General features: G+C 45.7%; 1 pseudogene; it reads left to right on the top strand.

The window, feature by feature from the left end:
• The first annotated feature begins 1,417 nt into the window (after window positions 1–1,417).
• LOC142091559 (ankyrin repeat and MYND domain-containing protein 1-like) lies at window positions 1,418–15,872 on the top strand (annotated as a pseudogene).
• The last annotated feature ends 2,027 nt before the right edge of the window (window positions 15,873–17,899 follow it).

Genomic DNA, 17,899 nt, shown 5'->3' with positions numbered 1-17,899 from the left:
AGGAATAATGGTGCAAAAGGTCTCATTGCTTTTACAATGCAACATGAACAATGTAGTAAAAAAAGGAAAAAAAATCATGATGAAATTCCAGTGGGTCTCTTCCAGTCCTGCATTTTTCTGTCAACAATAGATTGTTCCTAATTTCATTCTAATAAGCTATAACCTCCCATTACAACTTACAATAGAAACTACTCCATATTTCTTGAAGGTATGTTTGAGAGCTGTGTGATCTAAAATTCATACCAGATAATATGCTCAGCAGAAGTTAGCAGATGATAAGTGAGTGCATTTCCACTTGTAAATATCTGAAGCAGACAGTTACTGTTTGGCTTCCACGCCCTGGCACTACATGTGCAGTCTATGGCTTTCATATTAAAATCTAATTCTGACAGGAGGAATTGTGGAAATTAAATGAGGGATTGTGAGTTTTTCACAAACAATAAAAAAAAGGAATCACAAAAACAGAACTAAAGTTTTTAAAGCTAAGTGACTTCTGTTTAAACTCATTTCATGGGTTTAGTGCTCGGTGGAGATTAAGGAAAAACTCCCATTTGTTTTACCATGAACTCACTTAACTTCAGATTGACTGTTCTTTTATAGAAAAGGGAAGTTTAAACTGATTAGCTGGCTTCTCTAATAATGCTGGAATATCTGGCACTTTGGAGGGTTTTGGTTAAATACAATTTTTTTTTACAAAGACAAAGACAACCCACGGTAACCTCATGGTGGACCAGGGCCGAGTCCCAGCTCAGAGGAGGCTGCTGCTCTGGCCGCCTAGTGACTCGGGCTGACATCAATTTTGCGTATTTCCATCACAGCTGTTTGTGCTAAAATAACGATCTGTCCTGCCCTAGTTAGCCCCGGAGGCTTGCAGTTCATCAATCAATTGGAAAAATTGTATGGGTTTGGTACAATGCCAGCGTGGACAAGGTTGAGCAGGCTGGCCAGGAGTGCTGCGGGTGTCTGAGGGCAGAGGAGGAGAGGGGCAGGTGCCGGCTAAGGAGCAGGGACAGGGGCTGGGGCTGGGGCAGGGGCAGGGGCTGGAAGGGGGTGGCAGGAAGGAGGTGAGCAGGGCAAGGCTCAAGAGTTGACCCGCTCTCCCTCCTGGGCCCCCTGCTAGCGTGGGGGTCCTGTCTGTGGGGCCTCTGCCTGCCACAGCCATGAGCAGGCTGAAGCGCCCTGAGGGCGGCGGGGCGGACGCTCCTCAGGCCTCTGGCCCCGCCACGAGTTCAGCTGAGACTGGCTGGGGCTGTGCAGCGCAGGATGGCGCGGGGAGGCCCTCTCCCCCGCCCTGGAGCCACGGGGGCCTCCCTCCCTGCCCCCGCTCCTAGCAGGCGCACTGGGGCAACGTGCTGCCCAGTGACACGGAGCCTCTCATCCCGCCGGCCGGAGCCAGGAGGGTGCCGGTGGGGCTGCCATGGCGGTCGGCGCCAGGTGAGTTTCCAGTCAGCCAGTGGCTGAGGGCAGAGAGGCGACGAGGGCGGCCAGCTGCGGCCCCTGCCCTGGGCAGGACCTGCCCCGCGGGTGGGGGGCCAGTGAGATACGCCGCTGACAGGGTGCTGGGCTGAGGGCCTGTGCCCAATGGGGAGAGCAGCCGTCGGAGGTGCCTCCTCTCTCCCACCCAAGTACGATCGTCCCGTGCACCCAGCAGGGCCTTCCACTGAGGTGGGTGCAGGAAGGCCAGTGGTGGGGCACCATGCCCACCTGTCCTGCTGGCTGGTTTTGTGTGCTTTGCTGGAGAGCCCCGTCCGTCCGTGGGACAGGTGAAGGGGTGCTCTGGAGGCAATGCTTTCATGGCATCGCCTCGTTGTAAGGAGAGGGGTCTCTGAAATGCAGGTTTCCCTAGGCCTGCCTCTCCCTGCTCACCCTGTATTGGTGCCAAACTAGTTAGTTTCAGTTTAGTTCTGAGTAAGGCACGTGTTTTCCTAGCATCCATGTAATGTCTGAGAGCACATTCACCAGGTGAATCATCCCTTACTGCTCTCCTGAGTGTTTCTGTCACTCTGTGTCCGGGTTGGTAACACATCCACTACTAAATGCAAACTGGGACACAAGTTTTCAGATAATACTCTCTGCTCTCCCACTTGGATGACTTAGTCTGTCCTCAATCTCAGAGAAAAGAGATTGGTTGCTGTGGGTGCTGTTGCTATTACCACCATAATGTTCTGGGTTTTTTTTTAAGCTAAAGGTAGTCACTCCTTTTATTTCACAAAATACCAGGATTGTGGCAAGACTGCAAATTTTTTTTTTTTTTTTAATGCACCAGAAGTAGTAAAGAATTGAGATTTTAATTTAAGTGGGATTTTTTTGAATTATCAAATTTTGATTAATTTATTTAAAATATCTTCCAAATGTCTGGTTTTGCTTCAAAATAGTGAACACTTTAAAGTGTTTGTGACTGAATTCAATGACAATTGATCAAATTTCAGTCAAGAACAGTCAGATGAGCAGGTTGGTAGCTAAGGTTTTCTTCACTGAAGATTGAGAGGGTTATGGACAATATTTTGACACAGCATCTGCCACTTTCATACAATCCAGCACTATGTTTACCTATGACATGAAATTTCATCAGTGCTTTCTACTGAAGGGTGAAAGTGCCAGTTTTGGAGTAGCAGTCATATTTATCTTTTAAGCAAGTGGTGTGTTAAGGTTTAATAATCCAGTCACTTCACCTGCATCTGACAATTGAGGACTTTATTGTTCTGCTGATTTCACTTTTGTTTTGAATGCAGAACACTAAATGTGTATTGGCATACAGGTCTTTATGAAAGCTGTTGAACGACTGAATAGATGTTGGTTTAGCCTGCATCATTTGGCAATGTATCCAAGGATATGAACGCTGAAATACATCTGCTGCAGTACTGTGAACTACTGATTGCTACATGATGGAAGAACTTCTAGAGAAATTGGTAAAATCCTGGCTGAGTTTTGAAGCCCATGACTAAAATGGAGTTGAGACTGTGCCCAGTCTTTCTTGACTGTGTAACAGATTCATCCTCTTGTGTGTCAGTTTCCTGCACCTTGTTAGTCTGGCTCTGTTGCAGTAAGGAGGCAATTTCACTTATTTCTCTCCTGTCAGTTGTATCATTCTTGTGGTTGTGTCCTCTTTTGCGGATTACAGAGATATGTGGGAAAGTTCTACATGGACCACTGCCATGGGAAGGGGATTTGCCTGGCCTGATGGTTCTAAATTCACAAATTCTTTGTCTCGGCCATGTAGAAGGCTATGGGACCCTGGAATGGAAGGATGGCAGAAAATTTCAGGTAACTGGAAAAATGCTGTGCTAATACTGCGATTACCTTGCCTTTCAAAGTCAGGATAAGTACAAGAAAATTTGAGTCTGGGTTCTTTTCCAGAAGCTCCCTTAGAGTTTTGGTTCTTTAGAGCAAAATTGTCATGCTTTGGTCTCCAGTGAGTTAGGGCACTCTTTTCAACAGCTTAGCTTCTGCTGTACTTGACTTTTACATGGGGAAATATTGAAGGAGGTGATCATAGAGTCATGGAATTATTTAGGTTGGAAAAGACCCTGAAGATCATTGAGTCCAACCGTTAACCTAACACTACCAAGTCCACCACAAAATCATGCCCCTAAGCACCACATCTACACATCTTTTAAATGATTCCAGGGATGGTGACTCAACCACTTCCCTGGGCAGCCTGTTCCAATGCTTGATCACTCCTTCAGTAAAGAAATTTTTCCTAAAGTCCAATCTAAACCTCCCCTGGTGCAACTTGAGGCCATTTCCTCTCATTCGATCGCTAGTTACTTGGGAGAAGAGACCAACACCCACCTCGCTACAACCTCCTTTCAGGTAGCTGTAGAGCACGATAAGGTCTCCCCTGAGCCTCCTCTTCTCCAGACTAAACAGTCCCAGTTCCCTCAGCCGCTCCTCATAAGACTTGTGCTCCAGGCCCTTCACCAGCTTTGTTGCCCTTCTCTGGACACCCTCCAGCACCTCAATGTCCTTCTTGTAGTGAGGGGCCCAAAACTGAACACAGTATTCCAGGCGTGGCCTCACCAGTGCCCAGTGCAGGGGCACAATCACCTCCCTGCTCCTGCTGGCCACACCAGTTCTGATACAGGCCAGGATGCCGCTGGCCTTCTTGGCCACCTGTGCACACTGTTGGCTCATGTTCAGCCAGCTGTCAACCAGCACCCGCAGGTCCTTTTCCTCCAGGGAGCTTTCCAGCCACTCTTCCCCAAGCCTGTAGCGTTGCCTGGGGTTGTTGTGGCCGAAGTGCAGCACCCGGCACTTGGCCTTGTTGAACCTCATACAATTGGCCTCAGCCCATCGATCCAGCCTGTCCAGGTCCCTCTGCAGAGCCTTCCTACCCTCGAGCAGATCAACACTCCCGCCCAGCTTGGTGTTGTCTGCAAACTTACTGAGGGAGCACTCGATTCCCTCATCCAGGTCATTGATAAAGATATTGAACAGGACCGGCCCCAAAACTGAGCCCTGGGGAACACCGCTTGTGACCGGCCGCCAACTGGATTTAACTCCAGTCACCACAACTCTCTGCGCTTGGCCATCCAGCCAGTTTTTTACCCAGCAAAGAGTACACCTTTCTAAGCCATGAGCCGTCAGCTTCTCTAGGAGAATGCTGTGGGAGTCAGTGTCAAAGGCTTTACTACAGTCCAGGTAGACCCCATCCACAGCCTTTCCCTCATCCACTAGGTGGGTCACCTGGTCATAGAAGGAGATCAGGTTGGTCAAGAAGGACCCGCCTTTCCTGAACCCATGCTGGCTGAGCCTGATCACCTGGTTGTCCTGTACGTGCCGTGTGATAACACTCAAGATGTGTCCTGGCCTGAAAGGTAACAGCATGGCTAATGTATCTAAAATTGGTCATAGAATAAAATTAAAAGAAAAGCTTGCTCAGACCCTAAAACATCAGAAAGTTTCATCTAAACATTACATCCCACTGTAGTTAAATTTAGGGCGTTCCACACTTGTGCTGAAAGATTTATGTTTGCTATTAAATGGACAAAAGTGAGTGTGGAGGCTTTTCTGTTCAGATTGGCTTCAGCAGCTATTGCTCTGTCAGTTATTGCTTCTGGACCAGTGAGGCCAGAACCAGCCAGATTAGTTCAAATAGAAACCAGACTTTAATTGTACGTTGTTTGATCTCTGACTGATACTAATGAGTTTACTTGTTTCTTAAGGGAGTGTGCAAATCTGATGAACGATTTGGACCAGGGATTGAGAGCTATCCAGATGGCTGTCAGGACATTGGCTTGTGTCTCAGGGATCATCTAATTAAACTATGTGCTGAAGTACCAGGTTATTTTTCTTTCTTAGATTATCCAGCACACTACAGATACGTTGATGACAATTCTCAAAAGAAGTCTATTTCAGTAAAGGAAGACCCGTTTCTCTGTAGCTATAAACATCTCCCTTTTGATGGTAAGGGGAACACAGATCATCTTTACTCACTCCTTCCTGGAAGAGAGTGATGCTCGGTGTTTTCAGAACACCCCCAAGCTGCCTGAGGAAGACCCTTGGCCTATTGCAAATGTAACCTCTCTACTGGTTACAATGTAGACGTATGTTTATAAGCACAGGTAACTGTTAATGATTTGTTTATTATGTATGGATTTTTAGAAATTATTATCCGTGGGTGTTCATTATTTTCAAATTTATGTTGCAGAATAAAAGCTGCATTCCAGATTGGTTTTTATGGCCTTGAGATTACAAGTTGCCAATGAGAATTTTTTTAAAAAAAGAAACAAACAACATACTCATTTCTCAATTCACAAATTTTATTCCTTTAAGTTAAACAACAGTTTTATCCTGGTTACATCTATAAAAATAGTGTCATTAATCATTAGCATGTCAGAGTTTCTGGAAGTCCAGTTTTCAAAGGAATTAGGAAGCAAGGGCTATAGAGACATGTTCTGACCTTCCCTGTTCTGAGAGTGTAGTGTCTTGCGTAGAGGGAGAAATATGGAGAAGCATAGTGCGAGATTTTCAAAAACACTGAAAATCTGGCCAACAATACTTTTTTGTGGTTGTCTTGACTCTTGTTCTCCTTCAAGGCTATACAGAACATGCTGCAGCAATCCTACAGCTAGTAGAACTGTCAACTGCATGTCAGTTTTTATGTAGCTTGGTACTTGTACATGGAGATGTTCTTTGGGCCCGCAAAGTATTTCCTTATTTACTTTTTTAATAGGAACACAAGCTACATATGCATATTTTATAGTCATAGTTAAAGCAGGTGATGGAAATTATATCATAAACAGATGTCATGAGTGTGCATGATAAATTGATTCATAGAAATACGTGGTAGTTAGATTTTTTTTTTCTTATTTTAATAGGTATTTGATGGCTGGATATTTTTTAACTCATTTGTAGCTAAAATCTATACGCTGCTGCCAGCACCCTGTAGACTGGTTTGCCTTTCTGCCATTAATGTAAGCAAGCATATACTATCTGAAATAGTTTTTAAAATGATAGTTGGCCTTATTTTCCCATCTTGCTCCCCAATATATTTTATTCTTGATGTGTTTTTTCTTTAATTGCCAAGTGGAGTTCACCTCAGATGTCAACATCATTCTCAGTGGAGCCCACAGTACTTATGGGCCTCCAGGCCCCGGGGAACTTGTCTCAGAGCAGCTAATTCAGAGGGCAGCAAGAAGAGACTGTGATGGGGTCTATGCGATTCTGAAGAATGGACTTGCTCATCCAGACATAGCTGACAAACATGGATACACATCACTTGCTGCTGCTGCTGTAAGACTCTAAGCATGACTCTTCACCACATGATGAGAAAATTTCTGGTATAGTAGGCTGGATTAAATTTTTCTCTTGTTTCATTACATAGTATGAAAGGAATGTTCAGTAAACAGGAAAAACAGAAAAGTAGTGTGGCATGAGTAGTGCCTGTAGTGACTGGTATCATGCCAAACCCCACGGTAAATAAATAACCTAAAAGAAGTCCTTCAGTAAATATTAGAGATTATTTCAAACATCAGGTTTGATTTTAGATTATGATTATGCAGTGGACTAGATCTATGTTCTTGGATGTGACTGTGCCCTTATTATTTTTTCTCCTACTTGAAATCAGATTCAGAGAGAGTTGTTTTGTTTTTGCTGAAAAGTGATGGTGGCTAGAAACCATGCATGCACAACTTCGATTTCTGTAGGAGGGGTATGAAATCCTGCCCCTCTCGCCTTTTTCTTCATGCCCTTTTCAGCTACCTCAATACTTGGCATTCATTGTAAATGGCTAGCAAAATCTAGAGAATAATTTGGAACACTGTATTTCTCCTCTAGCCATCTCAGTCACTTTTAGTCTCTCTCTGTACATGAATCCTCACTGAATTCCTGTGAAATCCAAAAATTAGCTGAAAAATGCATGTTCTGAACCCTGTAAGACATCATTCAGTATTGTGTTTCTATTTTGTGGGAAATACAAATTTAAACTAGCTAAACGGTGTAGAGCATCACTACTTTAAAAATGTTGTTAATTCTTTCCATGTCGAAAGCTAGAAGTGTGTACATACATGTGCAAGTATGGATGTTTCCCCTCTATAGGTTCATTCCCACAATGATGTTGTCAATCTTCTTCTTGATAGTGGAGCTGATGTGAGTAAGGATTGTCTGCTCTCTCCATGTGCTTTATTTTCTTTTATCTGGAAGAATCCTTTAAGGGTATGTCGTGGTTTAACCCCAGCCAGCAAAAATAAACCCCACGCAGCTGCTCGATCACCCCCCCTCCGGTGGGATGGGGGAGAGAATTGGGAGGGCACAAGTAGGAAAACTCCCGGGTTGAGATAAAAACAGTTTAATAATTGAAATAAAACTAAGTTGAACAGTAATAATAACAATGAGAACAACAACAATAACAGAATACACAAAGCGGGCAATGCACAACGCAACTGCTCACCGACTGCCGACTGCGTGTCACGAACGGGGGCGACCCCCCCCACACACCTGGTTTTTATACTGAGCATGATGTCACATGGTATAGAATACCCCATTGGCCAGCTGGGTCCACCAACCCGGCTGTGCTCCCCCCTCCCGGTGCAAGCATCACCCAGCAACAGCCAAAGCATCAATGGGCCAGCAACACCCCTTTCACACTAAACCCAAAACACAGCACACCCCCAAGCTACTGGGAAGAAAGTTAACTCTGTCCTAGCCGGAACCAGGACAATATCCACCCATATTCTATACCATCTACATCATGCCCAGGTCTCACATTTTCCCATACATTCCAACTCGTCACCACTACTTTTCCTGCCCTTTGATATATACGCACACAGAGATATCATTCCCTTAGTCCATGGGCCATCCCTCTAAAATGTCCGTTGGGTTCATTTAGTCCATGACTTCGGACTCCATCTGACATAACAGTCTTTCAGGGCAGGAGAGATGGTGTGTGGTGTTGGGTTCTTGCATGCGGAGGCCAGTTCTGGGCGCTCGTCCGGTTCTATCATTGTTGCACCTTGCTCAGTTTCATCGGAGTTCATCCTACATTAATCTGGGTGATTCTTACTGTAATACTGTTAATATGGCATATGGTAACCATAGAAGTGATGACATACAGTACTATGTAATAACTAACATCATACAATTCAGTTCATTGGCTATTTTCACCCAAAATTAAATCCCCTTGAGGTACACACTGGACTTCCCCATCCTTTCGCATCACCCACCAAGTGCACCCAGGTCCCTGAGCAAAAGCAATCCCATGGATGGGTTTTCCCTTGCCAGAGGCAGGAGTAACCCAGACCGTCTTCCCCAGCATATTTCTCATATGCATGACAGGGACTTTATCCCCCTCCACAGTACGTAAGGGTTTGGATTGGGCAGGGCCAGCTTGAGTGACAGATCCCCTAGTGTTGACTAACCAGGTGGCCTTTGCTAAATGTGTGTCCCAATGCTTGAATGTCCCACCGCCCATTGCCCTCAGTGTTGTCTTTAACAGCCTGTTGTATCGTTCAATTTTTCCGGAGGCTGGTGCATGGTAGGGGACGTGATAGACCCACTCAATGCCGTGCTCTTTGGTCCAGTTGTCAATGACGTTGTTTCAGAAATGAGTCCCGTTGTCTGACTCAATTCTTTCTGAGGTGCCATGTCGTCATAGGACTTGCTTTTCAAGGCCCAGGATGGTGTTCCGGGCGGTGGCATGGGGCACAGGGTATGTTCCCAGCCATCCTGTGGTTACTTCCACCATGGTGAGCACATAGCGGTTGCCGTGGCGGGTTTGTGGGAGTGTGATATAATCAATCTGCCAAGCTTCCCCATATTTATACTTTAACCATCGTCCTCCATACCAAAGAGGCTTTACTCGCTTGGCTTGCTTGATTGCAGCGCATGTTTCACATTCGTGGATAACTTGTGCAATAGTGTCCATGGTCAAGTCCACCCCTCGATCATGAGCCCATCTAGATGTTGCATCTCTTCCTTGGTGGCCTGAAGTGTCATGGGCCCACCGAGCTATAAATAATTCACCCTTATGTTGCCAGTCCAGATCTACCTGAGCTACTTTGATCTTGGCAGCCTGATCCACCTGCTGGTTGTTTTGGTGTTCTTCAGTGGCCTGGCTCTTGGGTATGTGAGCATCTACGTGACGTCAGGTAGATGCTGAAGAATTTTACAGTCAGGTTCTCTACCCGGGCAGCAATATCTTGCTACAACACGGCAGCCCAGATGGGTTTACCTCTGTGCTGCCAGTTGTTCTGCTTCCACTGCTGCAACCACCCCCACAGGGCATTCGCTACCATCCATGAGTCAGTACAGAGATAAAGTACTGGCCATTTTTCTCGTTCGGCAATGTCCAAGGCCAGCTGGATGGCTTTCACCTCTGCAAACTGACTCGATTCACCTTCTCCTTCAGCAGTTTCTGCAACTTGGCGTATAGGACTCCATACTGCAGCTTTCCATCTCTGATGCTTTCCCATAAGGCGACAGGACCCATCAGTGAAGACGGTACATTGCTTCTTGTTTTCTGGTAGTTTGTTATATGGTGGGGCCTCTTCAGCATGTGTCACCTCCTCCTCTGGGAATATTCCAAAAGCTTTGCCTTCTGGCCAGTTCGTGATCACCTCCAAGATTCCTGGGCGACTGGGGTTTCCTATTCGTGTGATCAGCGCGACCCACTTCTCCACGTAGCATCGGTTGCATGATGTGTGGAGGGGACGCTCCCTTTGAACATCCAGCCCAGCACCGGCAGTCGGGGTGCCAGGAGGAGCTGTGCTTCAGTACCGACCACTTCCGAAGCAGCTTGAACCCCTTCATATGCTGCCAATACCTCCTTCTCAGTTGGAGTGTAACGGGCCTCGGATCCTCTGTATCCCCGGCTCCAGAACCCTAAGTGTCGACCTCGAGTCTCCCCTGGTGCCTTCTGCCAGAGGCTCCAGGTAGGGCCATTCTCCCTGGCTGCGGTGTAGAGCACATTCTTTACATCTTGTCCTGCCCGGACTGGCCCAAGGGCTACTGCCTGAACTATCTCCTGTTTAATTTGTTCAAAGGCTTGTCGTTGCTCAGGGCCCCATTTGAAGTCGTTCTTCTTCCTGGTCACATGATAGAGAGGGCTTACGATCTGACTATAGGGTGGCATGTGGGGACATGGCTGTTATTTTGTTGATCACATTCGTTGGGATCTGACGGTATCCATCTTGCCATTTTATTCCTAAAACCTGGATCTCCTGTGCAGGTCCTTTGACCTTTACTTTGTTTTATGGCAAAGCCGGCCTTCAGAAGGATTTGAATTATTCTCTCCCCTTTCTCAAAAACTTCCTCTGCTGTGTTGGCCTACACGATGATGTCATCAATGTATTGCAGGTGTTCTGGAGCCTCGCCCTGTTCCAGTGCGGTGTGGATTAGTCTATGGCAAATAGTAGGGCTGTGTTTCCACCACTGGGGCAGTCGGTTCCAGGTGTACTGGACACCTCTCCAAGTGAAAGCAAACTGTGACCTGCACTCTGCTGCCAAAAGGATTGAGAAGAAGGCATTAGCGATGTCAATTGTGGCGTACCACTTGGCTACCTTTGATTCCAGTTCGTATTGAAGTTCTAGCATGTCCGGCACGGCAGCACTCAGTGGCGGCGTGACTTCGTTCAGGCCACGGTAATCTACTGTTAGTCTCCACTCTCCATTGGACTTTTGCACTGGCCGTATGGGACTGTTAAAGGGTGAGCGAGTCTTGCTGATCACTCCTTGGCTCTCCAGTCGGCGAATCAGCGCATGGATGGGGATCAGGGAATCTCGGTTGGTGCGATATTGTCGTCGGTGCACTGTTGTGGTAGCAATTGGTACCTGTTGTTCTTGGACCTTCAACAACCCCACAACAGAAGGGTCCTCCGAGAGACCGGGCAAGGTAGACAGCTGTTTAATTTCCTCCATCTCCAGGGCAGCTGTGCCAAAAGCCCACCGGTACCCTTTTGGGTCCTTGAAATACCCTCTCCTGAGGTAGTCTATGCCACAGATGCACGGAGCCTCTGGGCCAGTCACAATGGGGTGCCTCTGCCACTCATTCCCGGTTAGGCTTTCTTCGGCCTCCAACACAGTTAACTCTTGGGATCCCCCTGTCACTCCAGAAATACAAATGGGTTCTGCCCCTTTATAGCTTGATGGCATCAGGGTGCACTGTGCACCAGTGTCTACGAGAGCCTTATACTCCTGTGGCTCTGATGTGCCAGGCCATCGAATCCACACAGTCCAGTAAACCCGGTTGTCCCTTTCCTCCACCTGGCTGGAGGCAGGGCCCCTCTAGTCCTGGTCATAGTATCCGTTTCTCACTTCTTGCAAACGCGAGTTAAGAATTCCTTTGTTACAATCCAAAGTAAGATCAGCCCTTCTACTCTGTCGGGGGTACTGTTCACTGGAAACTGGACCATCGTGAGACAGGTTTTTCCTGAAAACTGGAGCAGCATTTTTCCTGGGAGAACCCCCTTGTGTGATTGTTTTTCCTTGCAACTCACGTACCTGTGCCTCTAGGGTCAAGGTAGGTTTTCCATCCCACTGCCTCATTTCCTCTCCGTGGTCACACAGGTAAAACCACAGGGTGCCCCGTGGTGTGTACTTTCTATATCCTCTCTCCTGAGCAGAAGAACGCTGACTCCTAATGGCTGAGATACTGGTCCATACAGGTGGAGAATAGAACCTATCGTCTTTGAGTTGCTGGACCTCCCGGGACAGTGTCTCCACAGCTGAGACAAGGGAGGAGGAGATAGTTTCTTCGTACTCCCGGAGATTGCTAACCATGTCATCTACCCTTGGTGCTTCTTCCTCTTTCCAGCACAGTACTGCAAACGAACTGGCATATGACGCTGGTGCACTCCGTACTAATTTCCGCCACATGGGTCGTGTGTACTGGACTTCGTCTGGATCTTTGGGTTTTTGGTCATCATCCAGGTCACTATAAACTACCTCCTTCACACCTGACAAGAGTCGCCTCCAGAGGTTGAGGACTTGTGCCCCTTGTCCAATCGCTTTGTCAATGCCCCCTTCCCTAGAAAGGGATCCCAGCTGCTTGGCTTCCCTCCCCTCTAATTCCAGGCTACTGGCCCCGTTATCCCAGCATCGGAGCAGCCAGGTGACAATGTGCTCGCCTGGACGACGGCTGAAGTCTTTTCGCATATCTCGCAGCTCACCCAGGGATAGTGATCAGGTCGTTACCATCTCATTTACAGGTTCTGCCTCCTCCTCCTCCTGTTCTCCTGATGGCCCTGGTTCATCTTCATCCCTTACTAAACGAGCTGATTTTCTTGTGCGTTTTCTTTTTTGTATAGGGGCGACTGATACCGGCATGGGTTGGTTCTCTGTCTCAGGGGGCAGAGTAACTGCCGTGACTGCCGTGGGGGGTGCGGTAGCCGCTGTGCTTGCCGTGGGGCGGTGGGGTAGCCGCAGGGCCTGTGCTTTGTCATCGGCTGCAGAGACGTTTCCTTCCCCTTGGGGGTTCTGAGTGGTGTTAAGCAGGGCTCGGTAGGCGTGGGCCAGGCCCCAGTACATTGCAGTGATTTGCGTCTCCCTAGAATGGCCAGGGTGACAGCATAATTTTTCCAAATATTCTACTAATTTTTCAGGGTTCTGCACTTGTTCAGGGGTAAAGTTCCAGAACACTGGGGGGTGCTCATCGTCCCAGGCATTTGCCCATGCTATCCCACTCGCCCTGCCATTCATAACTATCCAGTCTTGGGGCAGATCTCTGGATGACATTCTTGAATTGCTTACTAACCTTGGATAAAACCACAACAATATTCCCAAGGAGTACCAATAGATGTATCTTAACTACCCAGGGATGCTCAAGGTACTGGCAAGTTATTTTAACAAAGGAGATGACATCATAGAGAAAGGTAGCGAGGGTGCCATTCTCTATTTCCTCCATAAAAAATCTCTTGGAGGAAAAGGTATAATTGCTAATGGTCTGCACGAATTTGTACCCGAAATACAGTAGTGGCTTCATTACAAATCCCAAATACCAAATAACCCCCAATGCCAGCATTTTAGTAACAAATCTCCCAGGCAAAACATCATTAATCACTGCAGAGCACAGCAGACTACAAAGCCCAAGTCCAATCTTTAACAGGTACAGTAAAAACAAGAGCATGGTGCAGAACAAATTAATATGTTACCAGATATAAATTCCTTAATATGCTCTAAATAATCTGTCGTTATCTCAACCCTTCGCTGCCCCACATTGGACGCCAAAAAGGACTGTCGTGGTTTAACCCCAGCCAGCAAAGATAAACTCCACGCAGCTGCTCGATCACCCCCCCTCCGGTGGGATGGGGGAGAGAATCGGGAGGGCACAAGTAGGAAAACTCCCGGGTTGAGATAAAAATAGTTTAATAATTGAAATAAAACTAAGTTGAACAGTAATAATAACAATGAGAACAACAACAACAATAACAGAATACCCAAAGCGGGCAATGCACAACGCAACTGCTCACCGACCGCCGACCGCGGGTCACCAACGGGGGCCGACCCCCCCCACACACCTGGTTTTTATACTGAGCATGATGTCACATGGTATAGAATACCCCATTGGCCAGCTGGGTCCACCACCCTGGCTGTGCTCCCCTCTCCCGGTGCAAGCATCACCCAGCAACAGCCAAAGCATCAACAGGCCATCACACTAAACCCAAAACAACGCTCCTTTCACACTAAACCCAAAACACAGCACACCCCCAAGCTACTGGGAAGAAAGTTAACTCTGTCCCAGCTGGACAGGACAGGGTAATATTGCTGAGAGGAGCTTGCACAGTTACAAGGTTTGTTTACTTCTAATCTAAAATGACAGAATCATAATGTATTATTTCCTGAAGCTGTAAGCGTGCTTTTTAAATTTACTGTGTATACTACCTAGGAAAAAGTCAGAACTTTAATGCATTTTGCACTCTGAGGATGTAGAATAATCTGTCTCACTGCCTACTCCTAACTTGAAGGACCAAGCTCCAGTGTAGTTACAAGCTTACTCTGCAATTGAAATAAGGCACTGTATCAACAGCAGAGATGTGAGGCTGTGTTGGCTAGGTGTTTAACACAATGAAGGTGCAGTGGGGCAGTTGATGAGAATTACAAAAGCGTAATAGATCAATAGGATGTAGGTGATTCTCGTGGTACTACGTAATCCTGCTGGCATCATGGAGTGGCTAGTAAAAAGCAATTGTACTGTCAGAGGTCTGCTGATCCTTGGGGAGTACTCACAAAGGAAAATTCATATCCCTGGCCTTCCTCCTGCCACAAAGAGAAACACCTGCTCTGGACTTCCTGTGTAGGAACAGAATATATATTTTGTAAGAGTGCAAACCTGGGAATGGGAAAGAAAATGAAAGAAAGGGTGTCAGGAATCACCAGCCAGGGTGAGAAAACAGATAAAAAAGGGGTCTGGGCAGGAACTGTGTGGTCTTTGAAATGTTTCAGTGGAGTCTAGAAACGGAAGGGTGCTGCTGAGACTTTCACATGAGGCTAGACAGGTAGTGGCCCATGCCTTGAGGAAATTTGTTGGAAATTAAGTACCAAATAATTCTTGGTTGCTCTGAAGTTGCTGTTCCAGTTCCAAGAGTATGTTCAAGTGGTGGCCCATTGCTAAAGTTGCAAGACTTTTATGGGAAAGGGAGAAGGGGAGTGAGAGATAGCAGTTGCTCGAAACTGCACAGAAAATCAATGTAGAGCTATTACCTCTCATTTTGGAGGTAATATGAGCTAATTAGGAATAGAAGGGAGGGATCTTTCTGTGTGGTTTCTGTCTGTCACAGTCTCTGAGATTCCACCAGGTAGATGTACATCTCTTTCACTTTTCCTCTGAGTTGAATATGCATCCAGATTTGGAAACATCAGCCTTGTAGATCATAGTTCCAGATTCTCATGCAAGCTAATGCAGGTTGAAAATCTGTGTCCTGTTTTATTTCAGCGTTTTCTTTTCTTTTAAGTTAGGTGATGTATACTGGAAGAAACTTTTAACTCTTCTAAACATGTTTTAGACACCAAGGAAATTGAACAAGAGAAATATTCCATTATTTTAAGAGACTTAAAAAGAAAAAAAAAAAAACTTAGTTACAAATTACTTCTAAATTATTTCCCTAACAGTTGTTATACAATGATATTCCATTATCATTATGTGCTGTTCTGATGTGTTAATATGCTGAGTCATGCATTGGAAGAAGATTTTTTTTCATTTTTGTAACCTCTTTCTTTTTTTAAATCTTTAAGTAGATTGAACAATCAGAATCTTCAGAAACAGTCAACGTGGCATAGTCTCATGCACTATAAATGGGACACCAACTCTCATAAACCCTTTTGTATAAAGAAGGCAACAGAAGTGTGCATCCATTGCAGGGAAAGATATTTTTTTGTTTGTTTAACTGGGCAAATCTTATTTTCATGCCAGGAGAAGCCACTCAAAGATTGCAGTTGAAAAGCGTAGTTCAAGCAAAGGACATCATGCTTTACCAAGTCAAGATTTCTTGTTAGCAGAGTGTGAAAAGCTGCTAATGGACACTTGCAGTGTAGCGTAGACATGAGGAAGGAGAATATATTCGCTTTATTTCTTGAAGTCTTAACTATATATGAACTTGCTAGTTGTTTTCTGCAAGTGTCTGTTCAGCAGTGTCAACTGAAATGTAGTCCAACTATTTTGCCTTTGTGGATCTTTGAAAGGGCCACATTTTGTTTTTTGCTTTGCTTACAGAGCAGTCACCACAGATGATGAAATTTTTGTGTTGGGTTTTATGGCAGTGTAGGTTATTCTGATATCTTAAAACTCCCAAACTGAAAATTCCTGGTTGGCCTTCTGGTCTTCATCCCTTACATTTTACTTTTGTTGCCACAAAAGGCATGGGACACTCTCTGATGTCCCAAGGTTCTTGTTGTCTGAAATATTGTGCATAGTGCATGTTGTTCATTGGAATATAAAGAACCACTGAATGTAGGGCTTGTGGGTAAAGCTGAGTTAATACCATGCCTGAAAAGATGAGTCTCCACTGAGAACACTTTGTGATGGAATTTCTGGGTGATTTCCAAATGCTGTTTGCCCTTTTTCTTTCTTTTTTTTTTTTTTTAGTGGTGTCAAATATTTTTGGGTGGTGGTGTGTGTGGATAGTTTGCCTCCATGGAAATGCAAATGGCACCTGGAATATACTCTCCTAGTCTAGCATAGCTCCTGTTCCAGCTTTTTTTTAAAGGGAAACACTGTGCCTTTGTTTTCTTAGGATGGATGAATGAGGTATGATTGAGGAAAGAACCTTCCAAGGAGTCTTCGATGCCAGGAAGGAGGAGTCTGTTTCTTTCATTAAACAAGTCTAAATGTTTACAAGTCACACATGAGTGACTGGTGGAGGTGCAGAGAACCTTGCCTAGCTTTGCCTGTCTGTTCCCACGCAAGGGCTTTTCATGACCACAGGGACTGCTTTTGCATGCCATTCCTTTAGTTTAGAGGGCTGACATACACTGGCAATGCTGTCGCCTCTTCAGGTCATAATGTTGTTGCCTCGGTGGTGTAGGGCAGTTGTGATGTGGCCCTAAAGAATGCCATGTCTTCCCTCTGCTAAGTGACAGTTTTCATGTCTGTTACCTGGGAGTCATTTTAGTCCACTAGGTTTTAGAGTTTTCTTGGAAGGTGCTAATATGTTATTCTGGTATTTTCCAAGTCAATTCTAGACGACAGAAGAGATGGGAAACAATCCAACTGCTGCTTCATCGAGGTGCAGATCCCAACACATCCAGGGTCCCATCACACCTTGTGTTCTTTGCTGTTAAAGCCGCAGATGCAGAAGCAGTGAAATTCCTCTTAGAAAGAGGAGCCAGGACCGATGTGCGGCTTCCATCCAAGGCTTTACTGGATTATAATTCATAATGTGGTATTCTAGATGTGTACTGCAGCTTCAGTGCCCTACTGTAAAATATCCTGCCTGTCAGAATCAGCTTTAGAATGGCCAGAAAGCTGTTTAAAGCGATTATATTGTTCAAAGTTTTTTTTTTTTAAATAGAAAGAACTCAAAGCTCCTTACTTTCCAGGTATTTTTTTTCTCATTATGTTTCCTGGTTGCCAAGCTTGTGAGTGGCTGGGGAATACTTGTGAAGCTGCTCCTGAAGATTTACTTTCTCAAATACCATTTTGGTTTTTATACTGATCTGGTGACTCTATATTCATAGATCTTATATGAATGACATGTGAATGAGCTTGACTCAAGGCAGGCCCTTTGCGCCTGAAAGCTTGCTTCTTCCCTCCCACTTCCTACACTGTATTGTTTGGCCCAATAAAAGTTATTAACATCTATCTCTCAAATTTGCCTTCCCTATACTTCTCCAGTGGTTTTATTAAGCTGCTTAGTGTACAGTGCAAAAGCAGTCTAGCAGATAAGACCTGAATGTAGAGAAGAAGAGAGAAAAAGGGTGGCTGAACAAGTCTTGTCCATGGTTGAGATCCAGACAAATGGGTGACCAG

This window comes from Calonectris borealis, chromosome 21 (genome assembly GCF_964195595.1).
Source record: "Calonectris borealis chromosome 21, bCalBor7.hap1.2, whole genome shotgun sequence".
Lineage (NCBI taxonomy): Eukaryota > Metazoa > Chordata > Aves > Procellariiformes > Procellariidae > Calonectris > Calonectris borealis.
The sequence above is the reverse complement of the archived record's forward strand: the minus strand, read 5'-3'. Positions and strand labels throughout refer to the sequence as shown.